The sequence below is a fragment of the Tupaia chinensis genome, unplaced genomic scaffold (assembly GCF_000334495.1).
Source record: "Tupaia chinensis unplaced genomic scaffold, TupChi_1.0 Scaffold000216_1, whole genome shotgun sequence".
NCBI lineage: Eukaryota > Metazoa > Chordata > Mammalia > Scandentia > Tupaiidae > Tupaia > Tupaia belangeri.
Genome location: NW_006159691.1, coordinates 1,829,771 through 1,846,495, shown reverse-complemented (window position 1 = coordinate 1,846,495; position 16,725 = coordinate 1,829,771). Strand labels below are relative to the sequence as shown.

Genomic DNA, 16,725 nt, shown 5'->3' with positions numbered 1-16,725 from the left:
CTCTCTGGTTAAATTGGAATGGATGATAAATAAAGTTAAATTAAAAATAATTCTTTAAAAAAAAAAAGTCTTCCTTTGTCTGTGACACAGTCTCTTTGGCCCTCTTTCTAGTCACACACAGGAATCTTATAATCCCCCCAAAAGAATCCTCATTACAAACTCTGAAATAGGACTGTCCATATAGAAAATAAAATCTAAATTTGTTTTGATTAATGAAATAGTAATATGTTTAAAACTGCTATCATTTGTACCTTACTATCGAAGCTTTAACTCCAACAGTATCACTTTCTAAGGGAATAATTAAATGCAGAAATATCCCAAAGAAAGGTGTAATTAACACCTATATTCTTCTCTATCAAGAATTGTCAACTAAATTTTACAAATTTTCTGAGGATATATTCCCCTTTTCAAAAGAAATGGAATATTACAGATAAAGTCAAAGTGCCCTTTAGCTACTCTCCATTTCTTCCATACCTTGTCTAAGGAGTGTAGTCACCCATTCTGCTTGTCATACTGATATAAACAGTGTTTTGATTATTAATACACATGATTGTTAAATCCACAAAATTGGCTGTTTTCTTCTCAGAGAATAGGAGGTGGCCGCTCTAAGGCACCAAGTTCAGTACATGAACCAGAAAAGTCTGATATTTAAAAATCTTCCTTAAATGCTCAGAGTATGGATATAAGATTATTCAAGATGTTGATATAAAGAAGAAATGGTGTAACAAAAATTGGACTGCTTCTATGTAGAAGCAGGGTTCTGCCAGCTTTGAAGATGTCACTAGCAACTAAGCATCCCATTAGCAAACTGAGACACCAGAATAGGCCATGTCAAGGTACAATAAATCTGCAGCAGCCCTTGTAGCTACCTGACTTTCATGATATTCTGTGGTGAAATAACCAAGAATTTAGCAAAGGTTGTAAGCATATACAAGGTCTCTGGAACCCCTCTGAGGCTACAACTCCTGGTATTTGAAGTGGGATAAGCACATCACAATGGCCAGATTTTGGACAGCAATCAGAATGCCAGAGTAAGAAGCAACAAATCAAACATGCCAGAAACATGAGAATGGGGGACAGAGGGGTAGTCGAATGAAAGAATTCATACTTTCCCTCCAACCACTTGGACATGATACACAAAAGATGACTGAGCTGAAGGCAATGAGCCCTAGGCAAAATTCCTGGAATTTTCTGTATAAGCCAAAGCAATAGTCAGGACTAAGGATGCCCAAGAGAGTTGAACTCCAAAAAGGAAGAAATATCTGAGTGTTGAGCCAAAAATTACGGATCACAAAACGAAGCTCTCAAATTAGACATCTGAAAAGGTAACCTGAGATGAGGAAGTACTAAGGGCCCATACAGCTCCAGATGGAACAGGTGGTGAACAACTTTCTAGAGACAAATGATAGCTGCTGAGATCCTAGAGGTAAGGGGAAATGGGAATGGAGGTGGGGAATATGTCAGTGCTAAGCCAACTCTAAGATTTAAACAACAATGTGGAGACACAAGGGAATTTAAATATATGCTACACTTTTTCTATGTGGGAAGAGATAAAGATAACCAAGCTTAAAAAAAGTGGATTTCATCAACCTAAAAAAGTGACCAATGGGGCCAGCATGGTGGTTAAGGCGCTGGACTCCCACATGACTGACCGTAGTTTGAGCCCCAGGCCTGGCATCTTGCTTTCTTACTCTCTCTCTCCCTCTCCCTCCCTCCTCCCCGCCTCTGATCAGGTTAAAAAGTAATCATAATAAATAAAATTAAAGAAAGTAATTCTTTTAAAAAAATACATTAAAAAATTAACCAATAAGGAGACTGGTCACAAGTTATGGTTTCAAATGAAATTGTTTTAAAATATATGTATATTTTTGGGGGACCAGCAGTTAGTCTAATGGCTATGTCGTTGAACTCCTAATGTAGCCTACCACAGTTCGAGTCCTGGACCCGGTGGCTTAAAACTCACGCCAGACATGTGTGCGTGCGTGCCCAAGATCCTGAGAGGAGAATGGAGGAAAAGGGATTGTGGCATGGTCATCCCCCCAGGGGGGTGATTTCTTGCTTTCTGTCTCTCTGCCTCTCTCTGTCTTTCTGGTGAGTGCACACGCCCTATAGCAAAAAAAAAAAAAAAAAAACTCTCCAAAAATATAAATATATATGTATATTTTTACAGGCAGCAATGACCTTGGAACTATGAAATTTGCTCAAATTAACTGTACTCCTCCACCAAAAATGATGTTCAGAGAGTCAAGTCCCAGAAATATTTTTCTACTCAGAATGCATACTCTCTGAGTGGAAACTTTAAAGGATTTAAATGAGACAGAAAACCTACATTGATAACTATACCCAAAAAATGCTTTTTTAACTTGTATTTGAAGAAAGGTTGATGTGGAACCTGAAATTTGCACCTTTAAACCAAGCATCACAATAACTGAAAACTGAGCCAGTTCTACAGTGTAGCAGTTAAGTGCTATGCTTAGGGAGTCAGATCCCTATATGGCCAACAACGATTTGAATCCTGCCCCAACAGCTTGAAAAACATGCTCGGTGCATGTGTGTGCATGCCTAAAATCCTGATGAGACAGATAAATGGAGGAAAAAGGATTGCAGTGTGACCACACCCCATTGGGGGTGCAGCCAGGCATGCACTCTCTCGCACACTCTCACTCTTGTTCTCTCTCTCTTTCACAAAGTATACTCACCCTCTGGCAACTGAAAAGTATAGTCAAAAATAGTATATTTCCTCCTTTTTCAGTAGGTTCCACAATTCCTTAGTAAACCTAATTAAAATGGTCTCAAGACAATGCAACCAAAGTGTTAGAGAGCTGGCCTCCGCTTTGTTCCAGACAATTTTGTTTAGGGGAAGATAACCATCCTGAACTGAGGCCAGCTGAGATACAGCGAGGAAGCTGGCAGTGTGCCCAGCTTCTCTGAGGCTAGAAGCTTTGAGAAAATAACTGATCATTCCTCCTACCCCAACCCAACCCTGATCTGAGAAGGTTTAGAATCTTGGCTTTAAGTCTTGGTTTTGAGGCAGAATGCCACTCCTCCTACTCCAATACACACATTTGCTAGAACAAAAGGTGAAAATATATGCAAAAGATGAAGAGATAGTAAACAGAGGATGTTAGGCAGAGGAAAGTTTCCCTGAATTAAAACCAAAAAAAAAAAAAAAAAAAAATTGAACACCTGGAGGGCCAGATCTGGAAACAGAAGGACTGGACATGGAAATCGCTCAGAGCTGATATGGCAGAACAGCACGAAGTCCTTGGCCCAGGCCTGTTACGTACAGTTGTGCAGGTTCCACACAACCACAGCCCAGACCTAGACACCTACAAACATTATGCCCCTACCTCCCTCATCAGGAAGAGGGCCTGACACCCAACCTTGTACCTGAGACTCAGCAGGGCTGAAGGGGACAGTCAGCAAATAAGGAACTGCTCAAAAATCCAAACCCCTGAAGTAGAAACCAGTCAAACACCTTCCCAAGGCAGATAAGAGGCAAACTAAAGGTGGCCTGGTCTCTTCCCACCCAAGGGTCACCTTGTGGAAATGGTTCCAAAGAGCCAAGAGTTGGAACCAACATAAATTGGTGACTCTCCTGTCTAAATACTGCCCAGACAGGCACCTTAGGGGCGTTTGGATCCAACACCACCCCCAAACGGTTCATCTGTGAAAACTAGTAAATTCATGAGGAACATCCCCACTAGGAACTCCAGTGTCTGGTCTGTCCATTTGGATTTCAACAAGACAATCTTCACCAGAGAATCTCATAGGACCCCAGATGCAGTTCCTCTAAAAGAATATTGTGGCTGAGATTCTTCTGGAATAACTGTACTATTGCCACAGCAATCAAAAGAGTGCAGGTGTGACATGTTTTGATCCCTATAATAATTTTATATTTACATTAAACCTTTTCATCACTGCAACTTACTAAATTCTATGCTAGTTTTATGTAATAATAAAAACAACCTTCCCAGAAATGGGTCAAAAAGTCTTAAGTATTAATTTTTAAGAATTGGGATATAAACATAATAAAAATATTAAATGTTAGCTAAATGATAAGCCCTAATCTATTGGTGGTGTTTCATTTGCTTGTTTGTTTGCTTTTAGTTTTGCTACAGGGCACAAGCATGCATTCACTGGAAAGAGAGGGAAAGTGAAAAAGCACTGCCCAGGGAGGATGGCCATGCCACAATCCCTTCCCCTCTTCCATTCTCAAGATTTGAAGCATACAATGCACACATGCCTGACGTGATTTGCAAGCCACCGGGTCTAGGACTTGAACCTTATAGTCAGCCATGTGTGATCTAGCTGCCTTGACCACTGTGCCACCAGCTGGCCTGGTGCTTTTTTTATAAATTTGATCTTATGGAACCTAAATATTAGCGTGAAATTTTTAGTCTTAGAAAAACACAATACTACTTCAACTTTCAGAGTTATAGTTCAAGGTTTACTCTTTAAAGATGTTTGAATAGAGATTCATTGTCTCAAATGATTTACTGTATCTTTTTTTAATTAACTAGAAGTATCAGAGAGTAAGAGAATTGACACAAAGAAGACCCTGTCACTAGACCCAGGTACTTACAGGCCAATTTTGAGACAAGAAATGAGAACGTCAGCTTCTAGGCTACACTAATTTAACCACCTAGTATGACAATGTGACAAAAATTATTTTTTAATTAGATTAACAAGTTTTCACACTCAGACTAACTTCACAAAATCGAAGAGATAAATGATCATTAATGCATGCTGCTTTAAATCTTTCTTTTCTGTCCCTAACATTATCAGTAGTCCCCAGCTTACACTGCTCTAGCCAGTGTTCAAACGGAGTTCCACAAAAGGGTGTCCCAGATTCTGATGTCCCCATTAGAAAAGGACCAGAGCTCCTTACATAATAACTGACCACCTGTATGGGACAGAAAATCTCAAAATGAGCCTTAACATTCTTGTCGCAGAAAACTAAGGACTCTCTCAAGATGTCCAGAGATGGGACCAGCAGTTGGCATAATGGCTATGTCACTGGACTCCCATGTAGTTGACCATGGTTCGAGTCCCAAACCTGGTGGCTTCAACTCACGCTGTTCGCATGTGCATGATCCTGAGAGGAGAATGGAGGAGAAGGGATTGCAGTGTGGCCATCCCCCCAGGGGGTGATTTCTCACTTTCTGTCTCTCTCTGTCTTTCTGGCGAGCGCACACACCCCATGGCAAAAACCTCTCAAAAAAAAAGATGTCTAGAGATAGTAATGAGGACCTGACTTGAAGGGGCTCCTACCAACCACAGTGTGATGATTCAAGCAGCAAAACAACCAAAAATAATTAATAATCACAGTCAATTAGAGGGTGTTGAGACTGTCCAAGACCACTAGTACATAATAGTGACCCAACATTAAGCACTTAAAAAAAAAAAAGTCCTGCTTGTTAATGCTCCTCAGCTACAAAGAAACAAATATGTGGCCAATAGGTGGCATGATGGTTGAGGCGCTGGATCTCACATGGCCAACTGTGCAGTCTGAGTCCTGGACCCAGCAGCTTGAAAAACATGCTGGGTACGTATGTGTGGACACCCAAAATCCCGAGAGGAGAATGAAAGAAAAAGGACTGCAGCATGGTCATCCCCCCAAGGGGTGATTTCTCACTTTCCCTCTCTTTCTCTCTGTCTCTCTCTAGTGAGCACAGGTGCCCAATGGAAAAATCTAAAAAGAAAAAGACAGATGGACAGACATGATCTTTAAAGGATGGATATATAACCACCCACCAGGAGTTAGGGGAAGACCAAGAGAAATGGGTTTTAAAACCACTGATTTAAAAGGGAGTAAAGCAAAGTCAGGGGTCCTCGAAAGAAACAGGCTTTCTAGGATCCTGGAGACCTTGCTCAGGGACTCAGGTGACAGCCCTGCATCCTCCCATAGATGAGGATGAGCTTCTTGATGCAAGAAAGTTCAAGGTTTGCAAATATCTTTTAAAGAGTTGCACGTGGGCTGTCTGCGAAGTTATTCCTGGGTATTGAAACTCCCTACAAAGGCAGAGATGGAGCCTTTGGCTGCTGATCATCCTGGTAGGAAATCGTCCTGGGGCCAAAGAAATGTTGCGCCTTCCCCAATCCAGGAGCTTTGTTTCCGTTACATTTCCACATCCTTGGCTTAATGAGAAAGGAAATGAATGAAAAGTTTATTCACTCCCCCACCAATCCATATCTTACCAAAACACCACAGGCACGTTAGGTATTTACATACTCGATTTTAACATCCATTGCCGAATTGACACCCAAGAAGGGCTTTTCGATTTTCATTACTCAGCAATAAACAAAGCCATCTAATTGCTCAGATCTTTGTCAAAACTTGGTAATATTAAACTTTTTAATTTTGCCAAATTGATGAGAAGAAAAAAATGCTAGTTCTGGCGGGGGAGAGGGGATAATGCCTTGAGGATAGCTAACACAACAAACTATTTTGTGAACTGGCAAGAGAGAAGTCATAGCCATCCCCCTGGGTGCCTGCTTTGTGCCAGCAACCAAGCTTAGCAATGTACAAGAATTATCTCCAGTTCTTGAAATACCAAAGCATTGATATCTGCACTTTACAGATGCCAAAATTAAGGTTAGAAGACTGCAGTGACTTGTCAAGGTCATATCACAAGTACTTTGGAAAACTGGGATTTGCACCTAAGTCTAATCGTGCAAAGACCTGTGTTCTTAAAAAAAAAAAAAAAAAAGAGGTTTAACAGTTAAGTGCTATGCTTAGGGAGTCAGATCCCTATATGGCCAACAACGATTTGAATCCTGCCCCAACAGCTTGAAAAACATGCTCGGTGCATGTGTGTGCATGCCTAAAATCCTGATGAGACAGATAAATGGAGGAAAAAGGATTGCAGTGTGACCACACCCCATTGGGGGTGCAGCCAGGCATGCACTCTCTCGCACACTCTCACTCTTGTTCTCTCTCTCTTTCACAAAGTATACTCACCCTCTGGCAACTGAAAAGTATAGTCAAAAATAGTATATTTCCTCCTTTTTCAGTAGGTTCCACAATTCCTTAGTAAACCTAATTAAAATGGTCTCAAGACAATGCAACCAAAGTGTTAGAGAGCTGGCCTCCGCTTTGTTCCAGACAATTTTGTTTAGGGGAAGATAACCATCCTGAACTGAGGCCAGCTGAGATACAGCGAGGAAGCTGGCAGTGTGCCCAGCTTCTCTGAGGCTAGAAGCTTTGAGAAAATAACTGATCATTCCTCCTACCCCAACCCAACCCTGATCTGAGAAGGTTTAGAATCTTGGCTTTAAGTCTTGGTTTTGAGGCAGAATGCCACTCCTCCTACTCCAATACACACATTTGCTAGAACAAAAGGTGAAAATATATGCAAAAGATGAAGAGATAGTAAACAGAGGATGTTAGGCAGAGGAAAGTTTCCCTGAATTAAAACCAAAAAAAAAAAAAAATTGAACACCTGGAGCTCCAGATCTGGAAACAGAAGGACTGGACATGGAAATCGCTCAGAGCTGATATGGCAGAACAGCACGAAGTCCTTGGCCCAGGCCTGTTACGTACAGTTGTGCAGGTTCCACACAACCACAGCCCAGACCTAGACACCTACAAACATTATGCCCCTACCTCCCTCATCAGGAAGAGGGCCTGACACCCAACCTTGTACCTGAGACTCAGCAGGGCTGAAGGGGACAGTCAGCAAATAAGGAACTGCTCAAAAATCCAAACCCCTGAAGTAGAAACCAGTCAAACACCTTCCCAAGGCAGATAAGAGGCAAACTAAAGGTGGCCTGGTCTCTTCCCACCCAAGGGTCACCTTGTGGAAATGGTTCCAAAGAGCCAAGAGTTGGAACCAACATAAATTGGTGACTCTCCTGTCTAAATACTGCCCAGACAGGCACCTTAGGGGCGTTTGGATCCAACACCACCCCCAAACGGTTCATCTGTGAAAACTAGTAAATTCATGAGGAACATCCCCACTAGGAACTCCAGTGTCTGGTCTGTCCATTTGGATTTCAACAAGACAATCTTCACCAGAGAATCTCATAGGACCCCAGATGCAGTTCCTCTAAAAGAATATTGTGGCTGAGATTCTTCTGGAATAACTGTACTATTGCCACAGCAATCAAAAGAGTGCAGGTGTGACATGTTTTGATCCCTATAATAATTTTATATTTACATTAAACCTTTTCATCACTGCAACTTACTAAATTCTATGCTAGTTTTATGTAATAATAAAAACAACCTTCCCAGAAATGGGTCAAAAAGTCTTAAGTATTAATTTTTAAGAATTGGGATATAAACATAATAAAAATATTAAATGTTAGCTAAATGATAAGCCCTAATCTATTGGTGGTGTTTCATTTGCTTGTTTGTTTGCTTTTAGTTTTGCTACAGGGCACAAGCATGCATTCACTGGAAAGAGAGGGAAAGTGAAAAAGCACTGCCCAGGGAGGATGGCCATGCCACAATCCCTTCCCCTCTTCCATTCTCAAGATTTGAAGCATACAATGCACACATGCCTGACGTGATTTGCAAGCCACCGGGTCTAGGACTTGAACCTTATAGTGAGCCATGTGTGATCTAGCTGCCTTGACCACTGTGCCACCAGCTGGCCTGGTGCTTTTTTTATAAATTTGATCTTATGGAACCTAAATATTAGCGTGAAATTTTTAGTCTTAGAAAAACACAATACTACTTCAACTTTCAGAGTTATAGTTCAAGGTTTACTCTTTAAAGATGTTTGAATAGAGATTCATTGTCTCAAATGATTTACTGTATCTTTTTTTAATTAACTAGAAGTATCAGAGAGTAAGAGAATTGACACAAAGAAGACCCTGTCACTAGACCCAGGTACTTACAGGCCAATTTTGAGACAAGAAATGAGAACGTCAGCTTCTAGGCTACACTAATTTAACCACCTAGTATGACAATGTGCCAAAATTATTTTTTAATTAGATTAACAAGTTTTCACACTCAGACTAACTTCACAAAATCGAAGAGATAAATGATCATTAATGCATGCTGCTTTAAATCTTTCTTTTCTGTCCCTAACATTATCAGTAGTCCCCAGCTTACACTGCTCTAGCCAGTGTTCAAACGGAGTTCCACAAAAGGGTGTCCCAGATTCTGATGTCCCCATTAGAAAAGGACCAGAGCTCCTTACATAATAACTGACCACCTGTATGGGACAGAAAATCTCAAAATGAGCCTTAACATTCTTGTCGCAGAAAACTAAGGACTCTCTCAAGATGTCCAGAGATGGGACCAGCAGTTGGCATAATGGCTATGTCACTGGACTCCCATGTAGTTGACCATGGTTCGAGTCCCAAACCTGGTGGCTTCAACTCACGCTGTTCGCATGTGCATGATCCTGAGAGGAGAATGGAGGAGAAGGGATTGCAGTGTGGCCATCCCCCCAGGGGGTGATTTCTCACTTTCTGTCTCTCTCTGTCTTTCTGGCGAGCGCACACACCCCATGGCAAAAACCTCTCAAAAAAAAAGATGTCTAGAGATAGTAATGAGGACCTGACTTGAAGGGGCTCCTACCAACCACAGTGTGATGATTCAAGCAGCAAAACAACCAAAAATAATTAATAATCACAGTCAATTAGAGGGTGTTGAGACTGTCCAAGACCACTAGTACATAATAGTGACCCAACATTAAGCACTTAAAAAAAAAAAAGTCCTGCTTGTTAATGCTCCTCAGCTACAAAGAAACAAATATGTGGCCAATAGGTGGCATGATGGTTGAGGCGCTGGATCTCACATGGCCAACTGTGCAGTCTGAGTCCTGGACCCAGCAGCTTGAAAAACATGCTGGGTACGTATGTGTGGACACCCAAAATCCCGAGAGGAGAATGAAAGAAAAAGGACTGCAGCATGGTCATCCCCCCAAGGGGTGATTTCTCACTTTCCCTCTCTTTCTCTCTGTCTCTCTCTAGTGAGCACAGGTGCCCAATGGAAAAATCTAAAAAGAAAAAGACAGATGGACAGACATGATCTTTAAAGGATGGATATATAACCACCCACCAGGAGTTAGGGGAAGACCAAGAGAAATGGGTTTTAAAACCACTGATTTAAAAGGGAGTAAAGCAAAGTCAGGGGTCCTCGAAAGAAACAGGCTTTCTAGGATCCTGGAGACCTTGCTCAGGGACTCAGGTGACAGCCCTGCATCCTCCCATAGATGAGGATGAGCTTCTTGATGCAAGAAAGTTCAAGGTTTGCAAATATCTTTTAAAGAGTTGCACGTGGGCTGTCTGCGAAGTTATTCCTGGGTATTGAAACTCCCTACAAAGGCAGAGATGGAGCCTTTGGCTGCTGATCATCCTGGTAGGAAATCGTCCTGGGGCCAAAGAAATGTTGCGCCTTCCCCAATCCAGGAGCTTTGTTTCCGTTACATTTCCACATCCTTGGCTTAATGAGAAAGGAAATGAATGAAAAGTTTATTCACTCCCCCACCAATCCATATCTTACCAAAACACCACAGGCACGTTAGGTATTTACATACTCGATTTTAACATCCATTGCCGAATTGACACCCAAGAAGGGCTTTTCGATTTTCATTACTCAGCAATAAACAAAGCCATCTAATTGCTCAGATCTTTGTCAAAACTTGGTAATATTAAACTTTTTAATTTTGCCAAATTGATGAGAAGAAAAAAATGCTAGTTCTGGCGGGGGAGAGGGGATAATGCCTTGAGGATAGCTAACACAACAAACTATTTTGTGAACTGGCAAGAGAGAAGTCATAGCCATCCCCCTGGGTGCCTGCTTTGTGCCAGCAACCAAGCTTAGCAATGTACAAGAATTATCTCCAGTTCTTGAAATACCAAAGCATTGATATCTGCACTTTACAGATGCCAAAATTAAGGTTAGAAGACTGCAGTGACTTGTCAAGGTCATATCACAAGTACTTTGGAAAACTGGGATTTGCACCTAAGTCTAATCGTGCAAAGACCTGTGTTCTTAAAAAAAAAAAAAAAAAAAAAGGTTTAACAGCTTTATTCCATAATATCATCCATAGTTAAGTGCACAATTTTAGAAAGTGGGAGGTAGTGATGTTTGTGTAACTCTGTACATTTACTAAAAACCATAGCATTGTGCACTTAACTATGGATATTATGGAATAAAGTTGTTCTTTCCATCATTCTAAAAATGTTCTCTCATGCCCTCTTCCTGGAAAGCCTGCGCCCGTGCCCAGCCTGAGGCAGCCACTCCTCTGCTTTCTGTCCTTATGGATGTCCCTTTCCTGAATATCTCTCACATAACATGTGGTCTTTTCATCTGGCTTCTCTTACTTAGCATGGTTTGTTTTTGTTTTTTTTTTTGAGAGATTTTCACTGTAGGGCGCGTGCGCTCGCCAGACAGAGAGAGACATAGAGACAGAAAGCGAGAAATCACCCCCCAGGGGGGATGGTCACGCCGCAATCCCTTCTCCATTCTCCTCTCGGGATCTTGGGCACGCACGCACACATGTACACACGCACACATGCCCGGCGTGAGTTTTAAGCCACCGGGTCCAGGACACGAACCGCGGTCGACTACGTGGGAGTCCAGCGACATAGCCATTACGCTAACTGCTGGTTCCCTTACTTAGCATGTTTTCAAGGCTCGTCCATGTTGCAGTGTATTTCAGTGATTCATTCCTCTTTATGACTAGTAGTATTCCATTACATGGATCCCCAGTTGATGGACACTGGGGAGTCTTTTCAGTTTGGGACTACAATGTGTCGTGCTGCTATGAGCATTCCTGTTTACATCTGTCTGTGGACATATGTTCTTCTATCTGTTGGGTAGATTCCTAAAAGCAGATGCTGAAACTATGACAAGTGTAGAAGACTTCTTTTTAAAGAAGCTGCCAAGGGGCAGCCAGTGGAATGGTGGCTGGATCCCACATAGCCGACTGCGGTTCAAGTCCTGAGGTGCTTTCTCACTTTCCTTCTCTCTCTCTCTCTCCAGCAAATGCATGCATCCTCTAGCAAATAAACAAAAAAAAAAAATTTTAAACTCCCAAACTGCTTAGCAAAGTAGCTTCATCATGTTTTAATCCCTCCCGTATCAAACAAAAATTTTAAGCTGAATATTTAAGAAACAGGCAAGACTTTGCATCTATTCCGCTCATGTACCAGTAGGTGTGCGTGCGTGTGTGACACACTTGAGCAGCTTGCTCCAGTGTGAAGAAGACTAAGTATGTGACATTGTGCACCTGCTTCGATATATTGGGGACTCACCTGTCTGCTGGTAAAGCTGAGGGGGCTTGCAAGTAACCCCTCCCTGGGAATATATTGAGGATGGGCCAACTGCAATACTGCTGACGTTTTGAGACAAAACAGGCCTGTTTCCCACTGGCGCCTGACCCATTCACCACTCTGCTTCACTGACACTTTAATTCTCATTGTTCACAGTTGACCTCTGGTAGGCCTCTTAGAGTCTAGGTCTAGAATCCACTGAGCCTCCCAGTATCCTCTTGAATACCTTCAACACTTACCAACAGATAATACATAAATGGCATCATTATGCTCATTTCTCTCTCACAGGGGCAAATAAAAATGTGTGGCAAGCTCGTATCAAGTGTTGAGGCCGGTGACCCCAACTGGCCTCCCGGGCTCACCAGGACACAACCCTCTGTATACTGCCATCCCATTGGCTGCACTGATTGCTACCCAGAAGTTACTCCATTACAAGTCTGTGGCTTTCTCCCTCTCCAAACCAATGTGAATCCATTTTACAAGATGTCAGAGATGCTCTGCGTCTACCTGGTATTATCCCTGGACCCAGTTCTGCAATGCGTTTGCAAATGCTATTACACTTGTCGGACATGGTTTGTTTTCAATAATCCTGTAGATTCTGTGTTTATTTATTTATCAGGATGCCATGGCCCTCTCCGTGTTTTCTAATTCTTTATTTATCAAGTGGACCAGCATCTCCCCCATCCCCCATGACACAATGCCCCAGAGCCACACACTTGGTTTCTACGTGAGGTAAGAGATGGGAATGGAGCAGGAGACAGAGCCAGAAAGCATGGAAGACTGGACAGGGGGGGTGGTAGAAGGAGAAGAAGATCCAGTACATCCGAATGCGTTCCCGTCAGACACGTAACCATTTGTGCTTTTTACCCATTCTAAGTCGGAAGGCACAATGTGCTTAAAACTAAACATCCCCCGTCTAAACCCTTGAAAGGACAAATTTACCAGTGTCATCAGTTGGAAATTTTCATTGGAAATCTCATCCTAAAAGCAGTTGCAGGGAACTGAGCCCACAAAAAAGCAAAAACAAAAACAAAAACAAAAAAAAGGAGGAAAACTAAAAATCATCACCCAAACCCAGCCATTTCCCTGTCAGTTCCTAACTGAGCTTTACACAGATGCCCTCCCTGCATCTTGGTCTCTGTACATAAGTGATAGACAAAGCTTCTGTTCTGGACAAAGCACCTACTATCCACCAGACAGACTTCTATTCACTCTGCACACACCATCTCTGTTAGTCTTTGCGAGCTCCACTGAGGCAGCTAGAATTCTCCCCACTTTACAGATGAGATGTGACAATCTAAGAAGGTAAATGACATGTCCAAGCTGTTACAGCCAGTAAGACACAGAGGCAGGAACACACGGAGGACCTCAGACTCAAAGTTCATACATTGTTTTCTAAGCCAGGCTGCTTCCTGAGTTAAATTCCCCTATCCCCCACTACGGTTGCCACGAGATTCTACCATCTCTTCATCATCATCAATAAATATTTATCAAGGGCCACCGCCTACACAGCATTGCTCTTGTTTCCACAGCAACACACTGTCAGAGAGTCCTGGGAGTATCCCATGCTGGAAAGAACAATGCTGTCATGTCCTCTGATCGTGGCTCTGAAAGGTGACAGTTACACTACTACAGGGGACACCGTCTCAGCTGGCAGCCTGGAGCCTGCAGGAGCGGCGCTGGGAACAAGCAAGAGGAAATGAAATAGAGGAGATAGCCAGTGGGCTGTAACCGAGGAGATGGTCTGCTTTTACGATGTGTTTGCGAGTGTGGCTGAAACCGAATCCAAGCCAGGTTTGCACATTAATTGTTCTTTTATTAGGAAACAAATCAAGCAGTCCAGGACAGAAAGTAAAATTGGACTGTACTGCTAACAGTTCCCCAGAGGTGTCTGGCAGTGATTATCAAGCTAAATGACTACATTGCTAACAACTGCAATCTCAAGTCAGACCCCTGTAAGATCCACTTTTGCTCTCAATGAACACGTTCTGAAATCCACCAGTACACAGACTAATTATCCCCTTATCCGTTTAACTGCCTTCATCATCCCTGGTCCCAAATCACATTTTGTCACACTGTTAACAGGCTGTTTTTATTTTATTTTTACTATCATTCCCGACAAACTAGTCGTGGCTCATGAAACACATATTACAATAAGAAAGGAAACTGCCTTTCAATACCCAGCTTTCACTCCTGACTTCTGGACATCGTGACCAACATGTTATAGCAAAACATATCACCCCCAAGTCTGCCTTTCATGGGACACGTAAGCTTACGATCGGCAACTGATTTTGAGAATGAGCATTTTCAGATCAAAAGAATATAGAGAACATACCACTGAGTTTTAAAATGTATTATTTACCCAAACTTGTCAAAACTTCTAAATAAGATACTTAAAGGAAATCAAGCTAATGCTACATTTATGCTAGATTTCGATTCCAACAATGTTTGCATTTAGGACTAAAACAAGTAGGTAAGTCCATTTTGAGAAGTGAGCATGGGCAGCATTTCTGCATCAAGGAATACAGATGTTCCTACAGAAACCTGGAAAAGAATCTTATTTAAATGGTCTAATTAGCCTTAAGCCAGAAAGGAGAGGATAGGTACATATAGAAAATCCCTATATCTACAAGTGAATGAGGCTTAGGATGCACCAACTCTCCAACACAAGCTAATCCCATTCCTTTAAGGAGTCCCTGGAACAGACGCAGCCGCTTGCTAAATATATGCTATAGTAGGTTTGCAAAAGCCACCCAGCTCAGGTAGAACCATATGGTGCTCTAACCAGAGATTTCTTCCTAAACTGTACTCCAGGATTGCTTTTCTTTCCCATGTGTTCCGAAGAGCAAACAAAGAAAAGGTGCTTGCTCCTCACACTTCTCTAAATGTTTTAACAAAAGGCTGCTGAATAAACACATTACTCATTTAAAAATTGAAAAGAAGTTCTATTCCTGAGATGAAAGCAACTCCTAGATTTGCATTTGAACCGTTGTGGGCGGGCGCCACCTGGCGGCAGCATCTGGAACGGGCATGCGTTCAGCACTGGACAGCTTCCCGAGCCGGTAGGGCTTTTACCGCTCGTTATCTAGAATGGTTTCAGATCATGGTCAAATATTATTTTCTCCTGAGAACGGAAGTACTATTAATGTGTGTTCGTCTGGACAGGCCTCAGAGGATATAACATCCGAGTCCTGGATCCTGCACGGGTCCCCAGGATTACCCTAGGCAGCTCCTTCCCTTCACCTCTTTTCTAGTACACCTAAGACCCCAAAAGGAGGAAAACGAGAATTGTGCACCATCTTCAGAGCAGTGTCGCGGCTGACCCTTCTAGCTCACTTGCTAATCCAACCTTTCCGCTTCACACACATCCAAAGGAGTGTCTTCGTCGCCCAACTTCCCAGCCACGGAAGCAGGCTGTCCCTTCACAAAAGTCCCATTTCCAGTTTCCTTTTTAGTATTTTAAGCCAGGGAGACTCTGGAATTTTTAGTGCAATGTGACTCCAGCGGTTCTTAACCTCAGAACAGCCGGTAAAGACGCTACATTCTTCCCAGGCTTGTTCTTTTTCTCTCTCTCTTAGCAAGGTAAGACATGGGCACAGCTGTTGCTTGGCAATCCAAAACGAGCCTTGTCAACTAAGTCCACGTTTGCTGATTTTAGCCCGTCCTTGTGATACCAGGGACCCCCACCAAAACCCACCGGGGATAAGAAACTTCAAGATGATTTTGCACTTGGAAGTATGCCTGCATCACTTCCTCCCTCCTCTGCGTCCCTGTCTCCGGGCTCAAGGCTGGACGCTGTCTGCAGTTGGGTTTGGTGCTGTGTAGACTCGGGATGGTCCCTGGCACACCAGAGGCAAACTAGGGTGAACGGCCCACGCTGGGAGCTGCTTCTACTCGCCTCCTTCCCACGATCAAACCCAAATATGAGTCCCTGAACTTTTCAGGAGTAGACGCCCTCATGGGTCAAAGACACTCCACTCGAAGGGCCTTAACAGGGCCGCCCGACTACTCCGGATACAACCACGAGGGAGGGCGGCGGTGCTGCTGTCCGAGTAACTCACACCGACGCCCCGGCGCGTGCCGTCATTGGCCCGCTGAAGGAGAAGCTCGGGGCGCAGCGAGTTTGGAGTAAGTCTGGAGCTTCCTGTATTTCCGAGAAGAAAGGCAAAGCCACCGCCCAGGCAGCATGGCCTGCTGGGGACCTGTCCTCTCTCCTTGAAGCGCTCGCTGCCCAAGGAGCTGCGGGGAGACAATGCCCACCCCGGGCGTCGAAGCTCCTCATCTCGCCGCCCCAAACACTCAAGTGAAGGATTCCGACAAGTGGGAGGCAGCAAGTGGGAATATTCGCAAACAACCGCGGAAAGTTACTCCAGCCCGGGGGGCCGGCAGGAAAGTAAAGCGAGGAACTTCGCGAAACGCGGGAGGCCGAGGGACGCGAGGGGCCGGGCACGCGGGCTGGGGCGCGCCTGCACGCGGCCTCCCGAGTCCGCC

At 43.3% G+C, this 16,725-nt stretch overlaps 1 protein-coding gene across 1 annotated transcript in view; it reads right to left on the bottom strand.

The window, feature by feature from the left end:
- Positions 1-16,725, bottom strand: part of PTPRT (protein tyrosine phosphatase receptor type T) — a 1,472,724-nt gene that overhangs the window by 1,203,191 nt on the left and 252,808 nt on the right. The gene's annotated exons all lie outside the window — the stretch shown is intronic.